The sequence below is a fragment of the Bubalus kerabau genome, chromosome 6 (assembly GCF_029407905.1).
Source record: "Bubalus kerabau isolate K-KA32 ecotype Philippines breed swamp buffalo chromosome 6, PCC_UOA_SB_1v2, whole genome shotgun sequence".
Taxonomy (NCBI): Eukaryota; Metazoa; Chordata; class Mammalia; order Artiodactyla; family Bovidae; genus Bubalus; species Bubalus kerabau.
Genome location: NC_073629.1, coordinates 6,520,701 through 6,541,088, shown reverse-complemented (window position 1 = coordinate 6,541,088; position 20,388 = coordinate 6,520,701). Strand labels below are relative to the sequence as shown.

Below are 20,388 nucleotides of genomic sequence, written 5' to 3'. Positions count from 1 at the left end.
AATGAGACATAAGGCTGTAAAATTAAGCAGAAGGAAAGCTGATAAGGAGACTTAGGGCTTAAAGGTTCATCACATTTTCTATAGGAAACCACTGAAGTTTTCTGAGGAGGGTAGTGACATGGTCAAATCTGAGTAATAAAAATTACCTCCATACAGGTGTGTTGGTTGGACTGCGGGAAGAAGTCTGTAAAAGCAGTCTGTACAGTTAGCTGTTGATCACTACAAATGATAGTTCCACCAAGTGCTACAGATAATATGTACTCAAGAGAGTAGCGATACATTTGTATGGGTGTCTTTATACACAGAAAAAGGCATCTATGCACACACATACACACACACTAGTCTGGCAGAGAATCAGCAAGACTGAAAGGTAATATATTATGAAGGTTAAGGACATGTCCTTAGAATCAGACAAAAATCTAACTGTGTAACTGTAACTTTCCTTAAGATACTTAAACTATATAATAATGAGTTAAAAATAGTTACTTCACAGTTTTATTAAGCTATCAATATAATAACCAATATGGAGGACTTAATATAGAGGTTACCTATTCTGAGTATACAAAAGCTGGGAGCTAATATTACTGCTGTTGCCGATTTGAGATGTTTCCCAAGTCAATGAGTAATAACATTTTCCAGAAGCAACTTGAGGTCTACAGTCAAGAAGATAAAGCCCATGGCAATGGTTTTTCACTTTTAACGAAATAAGATCCATACACAGAACACAGAATCTTCCAAAATCTATTCCAAGTTTCATTTTCAGAAATTACTTCAACGAGTAAACACTTCCTAACTTACTTGCAGCTTCAAGCTGTACCTACCAATTCATTATGCCTCTCTTGCTCAGGAATGATCTTCAAAACATTTAACACAGCAAAGTTTATCAAACCTATTATTTCCCAACTGCTTGAAGTTTATCCTACAACAGCTTCTGTGACTCATGGAGAAAGCAAGCTACAAGGTTTACAAATGATTTTTTAACCTTTAAAAAAAAAAAAACAGAAAAATAACTTTAGTAGAAACAATAACATTTACAAGTAAAAAAAAAAATAAGGCAAATTAAAGAACTCAGAAAAGACAACAAATGCAATTTGTTTTTGACTCTAGTTGTTGACTCACCAAAAGAGCAAGCAACACAACATATTCACAGAAAACAGTAATCCATGAGGGCAAGACTGAAGACTGATTTGGCATAACAGAATCACCCAGTGAAGTGAAAGTTGCTCAGTCCTGTCTGACCCTTTGCGACCCCTCTTGGATTTCTCCAGGCCAGAATACTGGAGTGGGTAGCCTTTCCCTTCTCCAGGGAATCTTCCCAACCCAGGGATTGAACCCGAGTCTCCCGCATTGCAGGTGGATTCTTTACCAACTGAGCTATCAGGAGGATTTAATTAATAATTGCTCATCTATGACAAGTCCAATGACATGGACATTAAAGAATCTTTGTCCCGGATTTCATTGTCACTGGTAAAGGCTTGGTTTCAGGATAGACATCTAGAGCTCTATCTCCCAACTATTCTCCTTCTTTTCATACCCCATAAAGGCACATGAATTTAGATTCATTTCCTCCTCCCTGACTCCCATATTTTCTAGGTAGATGGGGCTGAGGGAGTCCTGGAGAGAGATAGCTGAGAAATAAAACCTTAAATGACATTATTGAATGTACTCTGCTGAATAGATTTCCTCAAAATAGCAAAACAGTGTTTTATCCACTAAACAATCCTGAAATACATCATAAATGTTATAGCTTTAAAACCCTTTCAATATTTTTCTTGGGAAATAATCTATGATCTTTCTCTTTACACCCACCTCAACCTTCCAAGTTGTCTTCTCTTCAACAGCCCCTCATGTACCAAGAACTCCATCACTCATCTACTTGATGACTTCCAAGTATACCCTATACACTTGTTCAAGAATCCTTGCCCAGAATTCTCTTTTTCCCCATGATAACGTATAGGAATATTTCTTTTGAAGTTTCACCAAGTTCCCATCTCTTCCAAAAGGCTTCAAAGTGGTCTCTTTTTCTTTTTAAATATTACTATAAGAGTTATGCTTCTAAGAAGTTAGCACTGATGTAACTTTGCTTTCATAAATACCTGATTTCTCAAGTATTATAAAATCCTAGAAATCAGTAAACACAACTTTTATATTGCTGCACCTCCTGAAATGCCCGGTATACTGTTTATTATATCAGTGTTGAGAAGGCAAAAGCAAAGCCTAGCCTTTAACACTTACTACCCATGTCAGTTTGAGTACATTGTTTTACCTCTTGGGAACGCTGACTCTGCATCTGTAAAAATGAGTATAAACATGCCAGTTTCAAAGATGTGCTGTGAAGACACTATGATAGGATATATAAAGGACTTAGACTGGCTCTTGGCCCATTGCATGACTTCAATAAACGATAACTTAAACAGCTTCTGTGTTCTGTACAGTTGAAGTGTGGTAATTATCTTCTCCCGATAATGCATTCAAATTATGTCCTCAATTTGGCCTGTAATTAAAAGCAGAAAAACCATCTGTGAGAAAAGTACCTAAATACTTAATGACAGCTCTAATCTACAGGAAGAATAGTTCTTTTTTTAAATTAGTTTTTACTGGAGTATAGTTGATTTACAACACTGTGTTAGTTTCAGGTGTACAGCAAAGTGAATCAGTTTTATGTAAACATGCACATATATCCATTATTTTTTACAATCTTTTTCCATATAGGTCATTACAAAGTATTGAGTAGAGTTAGTTCCCTGTGCTATACTGTAAGTTCTTATAGTTACCTATTTTACATATCAGTTCAGTTCAGTTCATTTCGGTCACTCAGTCGTGTCCGATTCTTTGCGACCCCATGAATTAGAGCACGCCAGGCCTCCCTGTCCATCACCAACTCCCGGAGTTCACCCAAACCCACGTCCATCGAGTCAGTGATGCCATCCAGCCATCTCATCCTCTGTCGTCCCCTTCTACTCCTGCCCCCAATCCCTCCCAGCATCAGAGTCTTTCCCAATGAGTCAACTCTTTGCATGAGGTGGCCAAAGTACTGGAGTTTCAGCTTCAGCATCATTCCTTCCAAAGAACACCCAGGACTGATCTCCTTCAGAATGGACTGGTTACATTTTGCAGTCCATGGGACTCTCAGGAGTCTTCTCCAACACCACAGTTCAAAAGCATCAATTCTTTGGTGCTCAGCTTTCCTCACAGTCCAACTCTCACATCCATACATGACCACTGGAAAAACCATAGCCTTGACTAGACGGACCTTTGTTGGCAAAGTAATGTCTCTGCTTTTACTGTGCTACCTAGGTTGGTCATAACTTTCCTTCCAAGGAGTAAGCATCTTTTAATTTCATGGCTGCAGTCACCATCTGCAGTAATTTTGGAGCCCCCAAAAATAAAGTCTGACACTGTTTCCACTGCTTCCCCATCTATTTCCCATAAGTGATGGGACCAGATGCCATGATCTTCGTTTTCTGAATGTTGAGCTTTAACCAACTTTTTCACTCTCCACTTTCACTTTCATCAAGAGGCTTTTTAGTTCCTCTTCACTTTCTGCCACAAGGGTGGTGTCATCTGCATATCGGAGGTTATTGATATTTCTCCCAGCAATCTTGATTCCAGCTTGTGCTTCTTCCAGTCCAGCGTTTCTCATGATGTACTCTGCACAGAAGTTAAATAAGCAGGGTGACAATATACAGCCTTTACGTACTCCTTTATATTTTACATATAGTAGTATGTATATGTCAGCCCCAATCTCCCAGTTTATACCTCCCCACTCTTCCCTTGTAGCTCAGCTGGTAAAGAATCCACCTACAATTCAGGAGACCTGGATTCAATCCCTGGGTTGGTAAGATCCCCTGGAGAAGAGAATGGCTACCCACTCCAGTATTTTGTCCTGGAGAATTCCACAGACTGTATGGTCCATCAGGTGGCAAAGAGTCAGACACGGCTGAGAGACTTTCACTTTTTACTTTCACTCTTTCCCCACTGGTAACCATAAGTTTATTTTCTACATCTGTGACTCTACTTCTGCTTTGTAAATAAGTTCATTTGTACAATTTTTTTTTTTTTTAAGATTCCACATGTAAGTGATATGGTATTTGACTTTCTCTGTTTGACTTACTTCACTCAGTATGACAATCTCTAGGCCATGTTGCTGCAAATGGCATTATTGCTGTTGTTTCCCTAGCTGTGTAATATTCCATTGTATATTATGTCATATGTTTTCTTTATCCATTCCTCTGCTGATGGCCATTTAGTTGCTCTTCCTAAGGAGACTTATTGTTACCAAACCCACTTGTCTCCATGAACAATTTACTCTGCAATGAATCTAATATTCCCTGCTGATTTCCCTGGGATTTACTGCAATGGTAAACTTTTCAAACACTGGAAAGTCTTTCTTAGAGACATTAAATCTGAATAATTTAAAGAAAAATTTAATGGGGAAATGTGGGTTTTCCTTGAGTCAAGTCAATTGGTGAGATTTCAGGGCTTTCACAGCTCCGCAATATGGTATCATTCTTAGACAATATCTTTCAAACCATATTGTCTGTGACATGGGTGATTTTTTATTTCAGATTAATTTAGTATGTAATCAGTGACTATTAGAATTAACTATTGAAACTTTGTTACTGAACCACAAAACATGTCTGCATTCTTGGCCTCCAGAGGAGAAGAATTCAATCCAGGGCCAGAGATGAGGTTTGATTGCTCAGAGCTTTTGTGTAATAAAGTTTTGTTAAAGTATAAAGAGAGAGAGAAAGCTTCTGACATAGACATCAGAAGGGGGCAGAAAGTGTGCCCCATCACTAGTGTTAGCAATGAAGTTATGTATTTTTAATTAGTTATTACAGTGAATCAAAAGAATGTCTCAGTTCAGTTCAGTCGCTCAGTCGTGTCCGACTCTTTGCGACCCCATGAATCACAGCATGCCAGGCCTCCTTGTCCATCACCAACTCCCGGAGTTCACTCAAACTCATGCCCATCGAGTCTCTGATGCCATCCAACCATCTCATCCTCTGTCGTCCCCTTCTACTCCTGTCCCCAATCCCTCCCAGCATCAGAGTCTTTTCCAATGAGTCAATTCTTCACATGAGGTAGCCAAAATATTGGAGTTTCAGCTTTAGCATCATTCCTTCCAATGAACACCCATGACTGATCTCCTTTAAAATGGACTGGTTGGATCTCCTTGCAGTCCAAGGGACTCTCAAGAGTCTTCTCCAACACCACAGTTCAAAAGCATCAATTCTTTGGTGCTCAGCTTTCTTCACAGTCCAACTCTCACATCCATGCATGACCACAGGAAAAACCATAGCTTTGACTAGATGGACCTTTGTTGGCAAAATGATTCTCTGCTTTTGAATATGCTATCTAGGTTGGTCATAACTTTCCTTCCAAGGAGTAAGCGTCTTTTAATTTCATGGCTTCAATCACCATCTGCAGTGACTGTGGAGCACAAAAAAATAAAGTCTGACACTGTTTCCACTGTTTCCCCATCTATTTCCCATGAAGTGATGGGACCAGATGCCATAATCTTCGTTTTCTGAATGTTGAGCTTTAAGCCCACTTTTTCACTCTTCTCTTTCACTTTCATCAAGAGGCTTTTTAGTTCCTCTTGACTTTCTGCCATTGGGGAAGGCAATGGCACCCAACTCCAGTACTCTTGCCTGGAAAATCCCATGGACCGAGGAGCCTGGTGGGCTGCAGTCCATGGGGTAGCTAAGAGTCGGACACGACTGAGTGACTTCACTTTCACTTTTCACTTTCTGCCGTAAGGGTGGTGTCATCCGCATATCTGAGGTTATTGATGTTTCTCCTGGCAATCTTGATTAGCTTGTGCTTCTTCCAGCCCAGCGTTTCTCATGATGGACTCTGCATCATGAGAAATAAGCAGGGTGACAATATACAGCCTTGACGTACTCCTTTTCCTATTTGGAACCAGTCTGTTGTTCCATGTCCAGTTCTAACTGTTACTTCCTGACCTGCATACAGATTTCTCAAGAGGCAGGTCAGGTGGTCTGGTATTCCCATCTCTTTCAGAATTTTCCACAATTTATTGTGATCCACACAGTCAAAGGCTTTGACGTTGTCAATAAAACAGAAATAGATGTTTTTCTGGAATTCTCTTGCTTTTTCAATGATCCAGCGGATGTTGGCAATTTGATCTCTGCCTTTCTAAAACCAGCTTGAACATCTGGAAGTTCATGGTTCACCTATTGCTGAAGCCTGGCTTGGAGAATTTTGAGCATTACTTTACTAGCGTGTGAGATGAGTGCAATTGTGTGGTAGTTTGAGCATTCTTTGGCATTGCCTTTCTTTGGGATTGGAATGAAAACTGATCTTTTCCAGTCCTGTGGCTACTGCGAGTTTTCCAAATTTGCTGGCATATTGAGTGCAGCACTTTCACAGCATCATCTTTCAGGATTTGAAATAGCTCAACTGGAATTCCATCACCTCCACTAGCTTTGTTTGTAGTGATGCTTTCTAAGGCCCACTTGACTTCACATTCCAGGATTTCTGGCTCTAGGTGAGTGATCACACCATCATGATTATTTGGGTTGTGAAGATCTTTTTTGTACAGTTCTTCTGTGTATTCTTGCCATCTCTTCTTAATATCTTCTGCTTCTGTTAGGTCTATACCATTTCTGTCCTTTATGGAGCCCATCTTTGCATGAAATATTCCCTTGGCATCTATAATGTTTTTATTTTTTTTTTCCCCTCTACATTCCTTAGGATGATATAACAATAATGTATATCGTTTCTGGGGAAAAAAAAAAAAAAATACCTTCTGGCCAATCCTGTTATCTGATTGTCCAGAAGGGTTTTTTGTTGTTTTTTTTTTCCAGAAACTGTATACATTATTGTTATATCATCCTAAGGAATGTAGAGGGAAACAACAACAACAACAACAAAAAAAATTTGTCCTTTCCTCCTCCTTGAGAGTTCCAGACCCCTCTCTCCTTGGGGAGACCCGGACTTCTTATCAACCTGCCTAGGCATTGACTCTCTCACTATCAGGCAAACATATTCAATTAAGTTGCACTTAACTCTACCAGGGAATCTTTCTACCTAGGGATCAAACCTGTGTCTCTTATATTTCCTGCATTGGCAGGTGGGTTCTCTAACACTAGTGCCACCTAGGAAGCCGTTTAACTCTACCATAACATTTCAAATCATCTATATAATTCTTTACTCTTGGAAATTATACTGCACATTGAAATTGGATTGATGTACATATTAGAATAACAGTGAGAGACTTTATTTTGGGGGGCTCCAAAATCACTGCAGATCGTGGCTGCTGCCATGAAATTAAAAGACACCTGCTACTTGGAAGAAAAGCTATGACCAACCTAAACAGCATATTAAAAAGCAGAGACATTACTTTGCCAACAAAAGTCCATCTAGACCAAGCTGTGGTTCTTCCAGAAGTCATGTATGGATGTGAGAGTTGGACTATAAAGAAAGTTGAGCATTGAGGAATTGATGCTTTTCAACTGTGGTGTTGGAGAAGACTCTTGAGAGTTACTTGGACTGCAAGGAGGTCCCACCAGTCCATCCTAAAGGAGATCAGTCCTGAATGTTCATTGGAAGACTGATGTTGAAGGTGAAACTCCAATACTTTGATCACCTGATGAGAAAAACTGACTCATTGGAAAAGACCCTGATGCTGGGAAAGATTGAAGGTGGGAGGAGAAAGGGACAGCAGAAGATGAGATGGTTGGATGGCATCACTGACTCAATGGACATGAGTTTGAGTAAACTCTGGGAGTTGGTGATGGACAGGGAGGCCTGGCGTGCTGTTGTCCATGGTGTTGCAAAGAATCAGACACAATTGAATGAGGAACTGAACTGAACGGATATATTAGAATACATATACAGGCTTCACAGGTGGCACAGTGGTAAAGAATCTCCTTGCCAATGCAGGAGACACAAGAGACACAGGGTTCCATCCCTGGGTCAGGAAGGTCTCCTGGAGTAGGAAATGACAACTGACTCCAGTATTCTTGCCTGGAAAATTCCATGAACAGAGGAGCCTGGTGGGCTACAGTCCATGAGGCCTCAAGGAGTCAGTCGGACATGACTGAGTGCACACATACACACTTCTTTTTTTCTTTCTGGAAACAGTGCTACTCCATCTTGACTGATCCCACTGTATATTGCACAGAATTTGTTTACAGTACCACCAACACATTATTGCTCCTGAGGGGAAGGCAACAACTAATATGTATTCATCTTTTAATCCTACTCTTAGAGCCTAGCACAAAGCTGGCCCATGGTAGAGGATCAACAGATGTTTACTCTTTCGGTCAACTAATACATTTTCTCAGTTTCCATTCCATCACTAACTTGCTCTGTGATGTTGATCATTTCTCTGGGCAATGCCTCTGTTTCCTCCATGGAAAAGCAAAGAATTAAATCTTGGAAATTCTAAAATTTTATGAAAACAGGGGAACAGAATGAAATGAGATGTTGATTATAATACATTTATCCCTAGGGGCACTCACAGATATGTGAGCAGGACAATCCTGGTGCTCAGCTTTCTAGATCTCATTTTTTTCCTACCTATATCACTCCCTCAGGAAAGAGAGTGGCAGTGTTAGTAAGAGCGGAGATAAAATCACTTTCTTTATTAGATCTGGGTGAGGCCAACAGGCCCCCCCAAACATGTAGATAGTCAGATCTGCCCTGGCTTTAATATGATTAGAGAGCATTATTGGACCTTACCCTCTAATTTTTTAATGAACTGATTAGTGCACCCAGGGATCAAAGACTCCTGTGGTTTATCTTTACTCTTTTAATTTAATGACTTCTGACACTCAATCAGGGTGTCCTAAAGACCAGATGGAGTTTTTTATTATTATTATTTAAATTTTATTTTATTTAACTTTACAATATTGTATTGGTTTTGCCATATATCAAAATGAATCTGCCACAGGTACATATGTGTTCCCCATCCTGAACCATCCTCCCTCCTCCCTCCCATACCATCCCTCTGGGTCATCCCAGTGCACCAGCCACAAGCATCCAGTATCGTACTTCGAACCTGGACTGGTGATGATAGGAGACTTACCAGGCTCTATAATGTCCTATTATGAACCTAAAGGTGGGGTGGAAAGGGAATGAAGAATAGCATTACCCTTGCTTCCCAGAGTTGTCCATAATCCTTATTTTATGGATATGGAACCTGAGACTGACAGACAAATTTCTTTTACTGAGCACTGGGAAAGCAGGGAAGCAGAGTTTCCTCAAATATTAGGGAAGCATTTTCCTGGAAAAACACTGCTTGATGAACACAAGTCTTTTATTTCTATTCCCACTGATGATCTTCTTGGAACCCCAGGTGCTAGTAATGCTTTCTCTCCTTAAGATTATATTAATAACAGGTGTAGAGAGATAAAAACTGAAAAGAACCAGCTTTATTGGTGGTTGTTCAGTAAAACACAAAATACAGAACTTCTTGAGACGCTTCATTTAAAAGTGTGGCTAGGGTCTTGGGCCAAGCTAGGACCATCTTAAAACTTGGCCCTAAATGTAGACATTTGTATCAGTGGGAAGAGTAGGGTTTGATTTACTCATTCCAATACCAAGGGGAAAAAAACTGGAAAATGGTACATCTTCAACAAATGGAGGAACATCTGCCCTGTTTATCTGCTTCATTATGGGAGAAAGAGTTGAGAAAGCCCTGCCCCCTCTTATAAAACAAGGGCAGAAAGTACATGGGGAAGGAGAATGAGAACAGTCCTTACATTGAGATTCAATTTAAAAAAACATATTGCAAGTGAAGCTACCTGCACTAAGCATAAGGTTCTCAAACTTCAAATCATCTATACATGCTCCCTGAGCTTGAACAAAAATGAGTGGAAAGAGACAAGAAATGTTCACTACAATAATCTACTTTATGAGGAATAGAGAAAAAGTGTCTCTTCTATGAAAATATAAGAAAGAAAGAATCCATTTTCTCCTTCTGAAGCTTTTAATTTAGGTCTTCATCTCTTTTCTCTTCCATGACAATATATCTCTTAGCATGTTTATCATGATTCTTCTAATTTATGTTTTTCATAGCATGAGGGAAGGTATTTTTAGAAGTCTACATAATGTCTCCAACTTTCTATCAAACTTTCAATATTTCCTTGAGAAAGTCATCCACTCTTTCCTTGGTTTCTTATTAAATGAGGAATGATGGTAATTGCTATGCAGTTTTTGTGAAGTTGCTAATAATTAGTAAGTACTAGTTATTAGTCTTATCATTATATTTACCTTCCACTGCCTTCTCTCAGCTACCCATAGTTTAGTACACAGTACTCCAATCAGTAGGTACAATACTGCCACAGTTTCCTAGGAAATATGGGCTTGAGCCTGGAAGTACTTAGCTTATTCATTTAATTCAACAACATCTTATAGATTTTGGCTGACCCAGGACAAAAGGCCCCAAAGAGGTCCACTAGGTTACCCAGCTGAGTCCTAGGTCTTTCTGCAAATGTTGCTTAGGCTATGGTGTTGCAGAGCTAAATGTTGAACACCTAGAACTCAAGTACTAAGACGGCATGACTAAACACAGTTGTGAATTTAATTTTTCACTATAGCCATGAGATTATCTTAAATTGAGTGCAAAGAAAAAAATAAAGTCAAAGGCAAATATGTAAAGAATATCTGTATTTAGGACAATGACTTTTAACCATCTATGTCTCTTGAACCAATCATGAATATTGTCTAAAGCATTTTCACAGTAAATTTAAGAAGTGGTTAGGGTGAGTCATCATAGTATCAAGATTATATGGCTTGTCCAAAGCCACACAGTGAACTAGTGGCATAGCTACAAATAGTATCTAGGTTTCCTAAACCCCTGCTAAAGAAAAGATGCTAAAGTCAGGTGTGGGGAGTCTAGAGAAAGCCTTACTGTGGCTGATGCCAGGGTGAACTTTCAAGATTTGGTCTTTGGAGAGGAAATGCCTTTCCCTACTTACCTCACCACTTTTAAGTTCTTGGCAGAAAGAAACAAAACATAGAAAATATTATTAGTGTTAGAAAAGTGCCAATCTCAGCTAAGCTCTGTTTAGTTAGTAATTCAACATAAGAGGATTGGTAGAGACGGTAAGAATAAATAACTTCTAAGGTTCTCTGAACATTTGAATTTATGATCTATAAAACTTCATCCATATAAGGGAAAAAAATTTGGACATGTAAAATTATCGACAAGTTCTGCCCAGGGCTTAGTCATTAGCAAGGGAGTTTTGCATAAATATAAGGTTGAGGGTGTTTATGTGTTTTAAAGAGGCCTAAAATTGTTCAAATATTATGGAAATTTACTGAGTGCAAAGAACTTAACAGGTACTATCCCTCACCTTATGAAACTTAGAATCTAGAAGAGAAAAAAATTCAATCCTGAAAGTCGTCCAGTAATACATTCAGATTTTTTTCTTTTTTTCTCGTTATATTTATGTAAGACAACACAACATATACGAGAGAAATTCAATCCTCAGTCATGACTATTAAACATCTTAGCCAATATATATCTTGATTTAACAAGTTCTTTGAGAAGAATGTTGGTTCCCTGAGCAAGCAATAGATTTTTCTGTCTTTAAGGAGTTACCATCATATCAAAAAAGTTTTACTTGTACTTTTTTCATTTATTAATTAAAAAATTTTTTTTACAATGCTGTGTTGGTTTCTGCCATACAACAATGAGTTCAGTCATGATGGTGGTTTAGTCACTAAGTCATGTCCAACTCTTGTGATCCCATAGACTATAGCCCACCAGGCTCCTATGTCCATAGGATTCTCCAGGCAAGAATACTGGAATGGGTTGCCATTTACATCTCCAGAGGATCTCTATAATTTGGTAATTTTGAGAATGTTATTTAAAAAGTTTTATACAGTTGCAACCTTTTCAGATTAGATTTTTTTATTCAGTATAATTCTCTTGAAATCCATTCAAGTTGCTACAGGTATCAATTGTCCATTCATTTTCTCATTATGTATGCACCACAGTTTATTTAAACATTTACCTATTGAAAGCTATTTGAATTATTTATAACTTGTGGCCATTACAAATAAAGTTTACAAATAATTATCTATGAATGCTCATATACATTTTTGTATGAACATTTCATTTTTTTGTGATATACTCTCAAGAATGTGATTGACGAATTATATGCTAAGTGTATATTTATTTTTCTAAGGCACTGCCAAATTATTTCCAGAGTAGCCATGCCATTTTACATTCCTATCAGCAATGTATGAGAGACCTAGTTTCTCCACATCCTTGTCAACACCTGGTGGTGTTGTCTGTTTGATTATAGCCAATCTAGTGAGTGTATAGTGGAATCTAGTAATGGTTTTTTCTTTATTTAATGATTAATGATGTTGAACACCTTTTCATGCATTTGTTAGCCATCTCTATATTCTTCCTGATGAAGTTTTTTATGTCTTTTGGCCATTAAAAATTTTTTTATGCATTGTTCCTTAGTTGCAGCATGCAGGATCTAGTTCCCTAATCAGGAACTGAACTGCCCCCAATGCCCCCTGCATTGGGAGCATGGAGTCTTAACCACCGGACTATCAGGGAGTCCCTCTTTTACCCATATTCCAGTTGTATTCTTTTGGGAGTTCTTTATATATACTAGATAAATCTTTTGTCAAATATGTGGTTTGCAAGTATTTTCTGCTTGTAACATGTTTTTTCAATCTGTTTACAAAGTATTTTGCAGAGTAAAAGTTAAAATCTCATTTAACTGTGTTTATTTGGCAATGCCAAAGAATGCTTAAAATACCGCACAACTGCACTCATTTCACATGCTAGTAAAGTAATGCTCAAAATTCTCCAAGCCAGGCTTCAGCAATATATGAACCGTGAACTTCCTGATGTTCAAGCTGGTTTTAGAACAGGCAGAGGAACCAGAGATCAAATTGCCAACATCCGCTGGATCATGGAAAAAGCAAGAGAGTTCCAGAAAAACATCTATTTCTGCTTTATTGACTATGCCAAAGCCCTTGACTGTGTGGATCACAATAAACTGTGGGAAATTCTGAAAGAGATGGGAATACCAGACTACCTGACCTGCCTCTTGAGAAATCTGTATGCAGGTCAGGAAGCAACAGTTAGAACTGGACATGGAATAACAGACTGGTTCCAAATAGGAAAAGGAGTACATCAAGGCTGTATATTGTCACCCTGCTTATTTAACTTATATGCAGAGTACATCATGAGAAATGCTGGACTGGAAGAAGCACAAGCTGGAATCAAGATTGCCGGGAGAAATATCAATAACCTCAGATATGCAGATGACACCACCCTTATGGCAGAAAGTGAAGAGGAACTGAAAAGCCTCTTGATGAAAGTTAAAGTTGAAGGTGAAAAAGTTGGCTTCAAGCTCAACATTGAGAAAACGAAGATCATGGCATCCAGTCCCATCACTTCATGGGAAATAGATGGGGAAACAGTTGAAACAGTGTCAGACTTCATTTTTTTGCACTCCAAAATCACTGCAGATGGTGACTGCAGTCATGAAATTAAAAGATGCTTACTCCTTGGAAGGAAAGTTATGTCCAACCTAGATAGCATATTGAAAAGCAGAGACATTACTTTGTCAACAAAGGTCCATCTAGTCAAGGCTATGGTTTCTCCTGTGGTCATGTATGGATGTGAGAGTTGGACTACGAAGAAGGCTGAGCGCCGAAGAATTGATGCTTTTGAACTGTGGTGTTGGAGAAGACTCTTGAGAGTCCCTTGGACTGCAAGGAGATCCAACCAGTCCATTCTGAAGGAGATCAGCCCTGGGAATTCTTTGGAAGGAATGATGCAAAAGCTGAAACTCCAGTACTTTGGCCACCTCATGCGAAGAGTTGACTCATTGGAAAAGACTCTGATGCTGGGAGGGATTGGGGGTAGAAGGAGAAGGGGATGACAGAGGATGAGATGGCTGGATGGCATCACTGACTCGATGGACATGAGTCTGAGTGAACTCCGGGAGTTGGTGATGGACAGGGAGGCCTGGCATGCTGCGATTCATGGGGTCGCAAAGAGTCGGACACGACTGAGCGACTGAACTGAACTGAACTGATTTCACTGTTTCTCAATTGATTTTACCATGATTACCATCTTTGCCCATAATTAACATCTTAAGATTATAAGTATCTGCAAAAGAATATTTAGAAATGCTGTTTCAGCCATTCCTTACTTCCACCTCTAGCTTTCAAGTGTACCTGTCACATGATGCACCCAATTCTCCCAGGGTCCTACTTTCTGCAAAGGGCCAGGAGCTAATCAGAAAACTGAAACTGAATTAATGGCAGTGAGTGCTATGAGAATGCACCATGTTCCCACGTGCATATTGTACTCTGTCAGGGGCTTTCTAGAGGCAAACTTCAAACAAGTAAGAAGTTATTTTAAAGGTGGAAAGTTTTGTCTCCATGAAAGCTGATTGGGAAAAGACTTGAGATTGCTAAAAGAGAAACACCAGATGAGGATTCTCATCATAGATTTGTCACTGTCTGTGAAACTGTAAATAAGCCACACCATTCTGGGCCTGAGTTTCTTCATCTGCAAAAGTAAAAGGGCTAGAGCAAAGTTAAGTCCAGGTTCGATGCAGGATACAGGAAGCTTGGAGCAGGTGCACTGGGATGACCTGGAGGCATGGTATGGGGAGGGAGGTGGGAGGGGGGTTCAGGATGGGGAACACATGTACACCCGTGGTGGATGCATGTTGATGTATGGCAAAACCAATACAATATTGTAAAGTAAAAAAAAAATAATAATAATAATAAAATTAAAAAAAATATTTTATAATTCTAAACCATAGTAATACAGAAGCTGATTGCAAATGTGAATCTCATCTGTAATGAGGTTATTATATAATTCTATTTGGAAACTCTTTAAAAGGGGCAATTTGAGCATTGAGTGTGTTTAAATGTGCCCTTGGATTACTCTGGGGTGAGCCCATTTTCTGGAGCACTTTTGTAATAGAGCTCTAACATTTTCACTCTGTTTCTTCTAGAATCAGAGTGTTGAAGCAATCCTCCACTTCTACAGGTTTCCCTTGTCAAGATAATCTACACACTGGTTCTCTGATGTTTTATTTCTAATATAAATCGACATTGAAAATCAGTGACCAGGAAAAAATTAGGACAGAATGAAACCATCTTTCCTAAAGGTAAATGGAGCTATCAGGAAAGAGAGAGGAGGAAGAGGAAATTGATGAAAAGACTAGGATGATGATTAACTAGCCATGAAGGCAGATACACATCCATCCAATAAAAGTCGTATTATTAAGATTGGTTTATAATTAATTGCAACAGCATCTTTGCTTAAAAGGAACTTCACACAAAAAAGTTCATCACCTAAGCAAGTTGGAAATCAGTTTCAAAAGATGTTTTTTGCTCAATTTGTCATCCTAAGACAGGGGAACAAAGAATATTGTCCATGTATGGAGGGAAAAGAAGATGAAAGTAATTGTCAGTCTAAGCAATGCTGATATCCTGGTGCTAGAGGAGGGAGCTGAAACTCCAATCCTTTGGCCACCTGATGCAAAGAGCTGACTTCATTTGAAAAGACCCTTATGCTGGAAAAGATTGAAGGCAGGAGGAGAAGAGGACAACAGAGGATGAGATGGTTGTATGGCATCACCAACTCAATGGACAAGAGTTTGAGTAAAGTCTGGGAGTTAGTGATGGACAGGGAAGCATGGCATGTTGCAGTCCATGGAGTCGCCAAGAGTCAGACACGACTGAGTGACTGAACTGAGTACTGAGAGGAGGGAGAGGCAGAAGCGGAAATGCAAGAAATAGGTACATCGAAGTTGAAGGAAACAGACAGGGTTGATGGGAAAGAATGTCATCCCAAAATCATGTTGATATTTAGAAAACTAACTGGTTAATTAGATCAATAAAAGTTTAACAATATCAGATTTGAAAGGATTTGGAAGGTATTTTTGCCAGCCATCTTTCCCTTTTTCCTGTGCTCTTTTTTTTTTTTTTCCCAACACAATCACTCATGCATTCTCCTATGCAGCACTTACTCTTTTTTTGAAGTCCTACTATGGGCCAAATGGGCTTCTCTGGAGGCTCAGACCATAAAGAATCTGCCTGCAATGCAGGAGACCCAGGTTCAATCCTTGGATCAGAAATATTTCCTGGAGAAGAGAATGGCAATCCACTCCAGTGTTCTTGCCTGGAGAATCCCATGGACAGAGGAGCCTGGTGGGCTGCAGTCTATGGGGTGGCAAAGAGTTGGACACGGCTGAGCGGCTGACACTTGCATGGGCCAAATACTACCATGGATCCTGAGAACACTGAAGTGATTAAGACACAATTCTTTTCATCAGTTCTTTTCTAGTCCATTTTAGTACAGATTAGACAACCAAAGAAATAGTTATGAAATAATGTGATGTGTTTTTTGGCAATACTGATTGAGGGTTATTGAAAGCAAAAAGGAAGAATTCTGCCTGGGTGAGTGGGAAACGCCCAGGAAGGGGATTTGTTGTCTGGGACTGTAAGAGGAGAAAAGACCTCTTAGTCAGGTTTATTTAAACCTAGAATTCCCTTTGGGGATCTAACAGCATGAGTTTTGTTCTCTCTGAGGTATGCAACTGGTAAATGTGAGGTGGGAGATCTTTAAACTCCCAGCCTGCCATTAAATGGCAAATCATTGCTCTCCTATTTTTCTGCTCTTGACAACAGCACTATAGAATTTCAGCACTAGAAAGTATCTCATAGAACGTGACACATCCAGAAGGAAACTGAGATCCAGAGAAAGAGAGCAACACATGCATGGGAATATGCAAACACAGTTGCGACTGAGCTCCTAATCTGGTTCTCTTTCCATTGCCCCTCTCTCCTCTACCCCATCCCACCCCCTTTTTATTTTTCAAGCTACACATATAACCTCCCTAGGGTACTAGATAATACTTGTATATTCAGGCTATTTTCATCTTCACATAATTTTCCCACAAAGATTTTGTTATTTCCTCTTTCAGACATGACCCAAGACCTTAGGCTGGCCTCATTAACTGATCCTTATGGCACCTTAAAGGACAGTCCTCCCTAGGGAGATACATGGACTGGGATTGCTAGTCCCTTGTTAGTGCATTCCCACCAGTCCTTTCTGGCTCTTTCTGCAGAACTGAAATGCAAGCCACTTGCAGTCCATGTTGAGGAAAATATTTATGCTGGTAGCCAGCTTGACTTCTTCCAATGTTGTTTACAACCTTTATGGTTTGAATCTGTTCATAGAAGAATTAATTAATGCTTTTGAATGTTATTAGGGAAAAAAACCCAACTAGTTTCTCAGGATATTCATCCAGGAAATTCTCAGCTTCAGGAAAAATGGTCAGATGGTCCCCAAAAAATAACTTGACAAATTAATGCCTTTTATAGAAGTTAGTTGTGAACAGGTGGGAGACTTTAGGAAAGATGGAGTAAATAAAGATGGCTTTATAATGGAAAGGGCTTCCCAGGTGGCACAGTGATAAAGAATCTGCTTGCCAATGCAGGAGACACAGGAGACATGGGTTCAAGCCCTAGGTGGGGAAGATTCCTTGCAAGAGGAAATGGCAACCCACTCCAGTATTCTTGGCTAGAGAATTCCGAGGACAGAGGAGCCTGGCAGGACATGACTGAGCATGCACACACACATAATAATGGCAAGGTCCTTTCTCCTTCTGTTTCTTTGTCTTTCTACAGTGACATTTGAAATCCTAAAGCCCAAACCCATTTTACATAGAGGCAGAAAAATGAAGCTATATTTACATGAGATTTAGGAAAGCTAAAAGTCCTCATCTGCTAAATCTCTCTCCACTGGCCCTCCCTCTGGTTTTACCCAATATGTTTCTCTTCTAGGTGCTCAAACTTTGAGTTATTTAACCCAAACTCACAGCCTTATCTTCAGAAGGAGAATACTAAAATGTACATTTTACTACATATAAAATCGTTAACATCATGCTAGGCATGGAGTCAAAGTGTTACATGCATATTAAATAATGATGATGGATTATTCCTTCATTGGCTGAAATGAAGCTGAACTACTGGTTTATATCCAGTACTGTGGCAAAAAACATCAACAAAAACTGTTTCAGCCTTAAAGTGCTTACAGCCCTTGAGGAGAGAGAGAGCTATAAACAGATGATTGCAATAGAGTGCAGCAAGTAATTATGATGGAGGGAACCACGAGTATGATGAAAGAACATTGATACAGATGGAGACAAGGAAGGGCATGCGATACCTGATTCCTAAAAGCCAGTAGGAGTTATTACTGTGTGAATCACAGGGATTGCAGAAGTTCTTCACCATTCATAGACTTATAGGCTAGAAAGGGAGAGGGAACATGGACATGGAATCAGCAGATTTGGAGTGGTCAGCAGAGGTGGGCAGGGCCTTCCTTGGGGGAGGAGCCCTGAGCACTGGTACTCAGGGTAATAGACTGACAGTATCCTCTGCCAGGAAAGGAAGACACCTAGATGAATGCTGGAGAATGGAGGTTAAGTGCAAATTCCAAAACAGAACTCTGAAGTCATCCTCTGGTTACTTCAAAATATCCTTGTGTTCCATTCTGCTCATAAAGCAATGACATAGTACCAGTTTACATTATTTCCATTCTCACTCCTATATGTCATCCACACCTATCTGTGAGAGCCTACAAGGAAGGGAGCAAGAGAGGTTTTTTGTTTTTTTTTTTTTTTTTTTTTAAATAATTGTCATTTATTGGGTGCTTACAGTATCATAATATTTTACCATAACATTATCATAATACTTTTAAATTATAATTTACTAAATATAATCTTCCCAACAGCAAATCAGTGAGTTTGGAATTACTAATCTGCTTTTATGTTATATGAAGACTGAAAAAAAATAAGTTAAGAAAAAGTTAAGCAATTTGCCTGGGGTAATATAACTGAAACAGGAATTCAGATCCAAAGCCTCTGATTTTTTTTTTTTTCATGATGCCATAACACTTCACAACTTTTGAAATCAAGGATATTTTAATTTAAATTAGTTCTTTTAGGTCTTTGGTAAACATTTCTTGTATCTTCTCCATTCTTTTTCTGACATCTTGGATTATCTTCACTATCATTATTCTGAATTATTTTTCTGAAAGTTTGCCTATGTCCACTTCACTTAGTTATTTTTCAGGGGATTTATCTTATTCCTTCACCTGGGACGTAATCCTATTCCTTTTCATTCTGATTAGCTTTTGTGATTATGGTTTTCATTCTGGAGGCTGTAGACTGTAATTTTTCTTGCTTCTTCAATGTGTCCTCTTGCAGATGAGGATGAAAGGCTTGTGTAAGCTTCCTGATGGGAGGGACTGGCAGTGGGGAAAACAGAATCTTACTCTGGTGGACAGGGTGGTGCTCAGAAAAACTTTAATCCAATTGTCTACTGATGGGTGGGGTTCTGTTCCTTCCCTGTTTGTTGTTTGGCCTAAGGTGACCCAGCCCTGGAATCAACAGGCTCTATGGTAGGTCTACTGGTGACCTCCAAGAGGGCTTTCCAAAGGGCACCTCCCAGGACTGCTGCCGTCCCCAGGGCAAGCCACTGAGAACCCACACCTCTGCAGGAGACCCCCAAACACTCACAGGCAGATTTGCCTCAGTGTCCTGTGGGGTCGCTGCTCCTTTCTCCTGGGTCCTGGCATGCACAAAGTTTTGTTTGTGCCTTCCAAGAGTGGAGTCTCTGTTTCCCCCAGGCCTGTGGAAGTTCTGCAATCAAATCCTCTGGACTTCCAAGTCAGATTCCCTGGAGATTCCCAGTCCCTCTGTTGAGTCCCCAGACTGGGAAGCCTGATGTGGTGCCTAGAACCTTCACAACAGTGTGAGAATTTCTTTGTATTATTATTCTCCAGTTGTGGGTTGCCAACCCGGCAGGTATGGGATTTCATTTTATCGTGATTACACCCTAGGATTTCCCTGGTGGCTCAGACGGTAAAGTGTATGCCTACAATGCGGGAGACTCGGGTTCAATCCCTGAGTCGGGAAGATCTCCTGGAGAAGGAAATGTATTCTTGCCATTCCAGTATTCTTGCCTGGAAAATCCCATGGATGAAGGAGCCTGGTAGGCTACTGTCCATGGGGTTGCAAAGAGTCAGACACGACTGAGCAATTTCACCATCTTGTTGAGGTTTCTCCTTTGTCCTTTATACATGAGGTATCTTTTGGGGGGTATCAGCATCCTCCTGTAGATGGTTGTTCAAGAGCTAATTGTGATTTTGGTGCTTTCAAAGGAGAAGATGAGCAGAAGTCCTTCTATTCTGCCATCCTGAACCTACCCCTTTTTCTGTTTTCCAACCTGTCTTGGACTCAGTCAGTGAGAGATGAATGATTGCCCATGAAAAAATTAAGGACACACACTTTGTCCTTAGTCTAGGGCCTCTGTCTTCTGTCCCTATAAGTTCTAGAACCAGATGGA

General features: G+C 39.7%; 1 long non-coding RNA gene across 1 annotated transcript; it reads right to left on the bottom strand.

Annotated features, from left to right (window-relative positions):
• Window positions 1-551: 551 nt before the first annotated feature.
• On the bottom strand, window positions 552-18,290 carry LOC129656587 (uncharacterized). Its single transcript, XR_008716411.1, has 3 exons — window positions 18,206-18,290; window positions 2,267-2,494; window positions 552-982 (listed from the first exon to the last, which is right to left on the bottom strand). It is a non-coding gene; the product is annotated as an uncharacterized LOC129656587 (long non-coding RNA).
• Window positions 18,291-20,388: the final 2,098 nt, after the last annotated feature.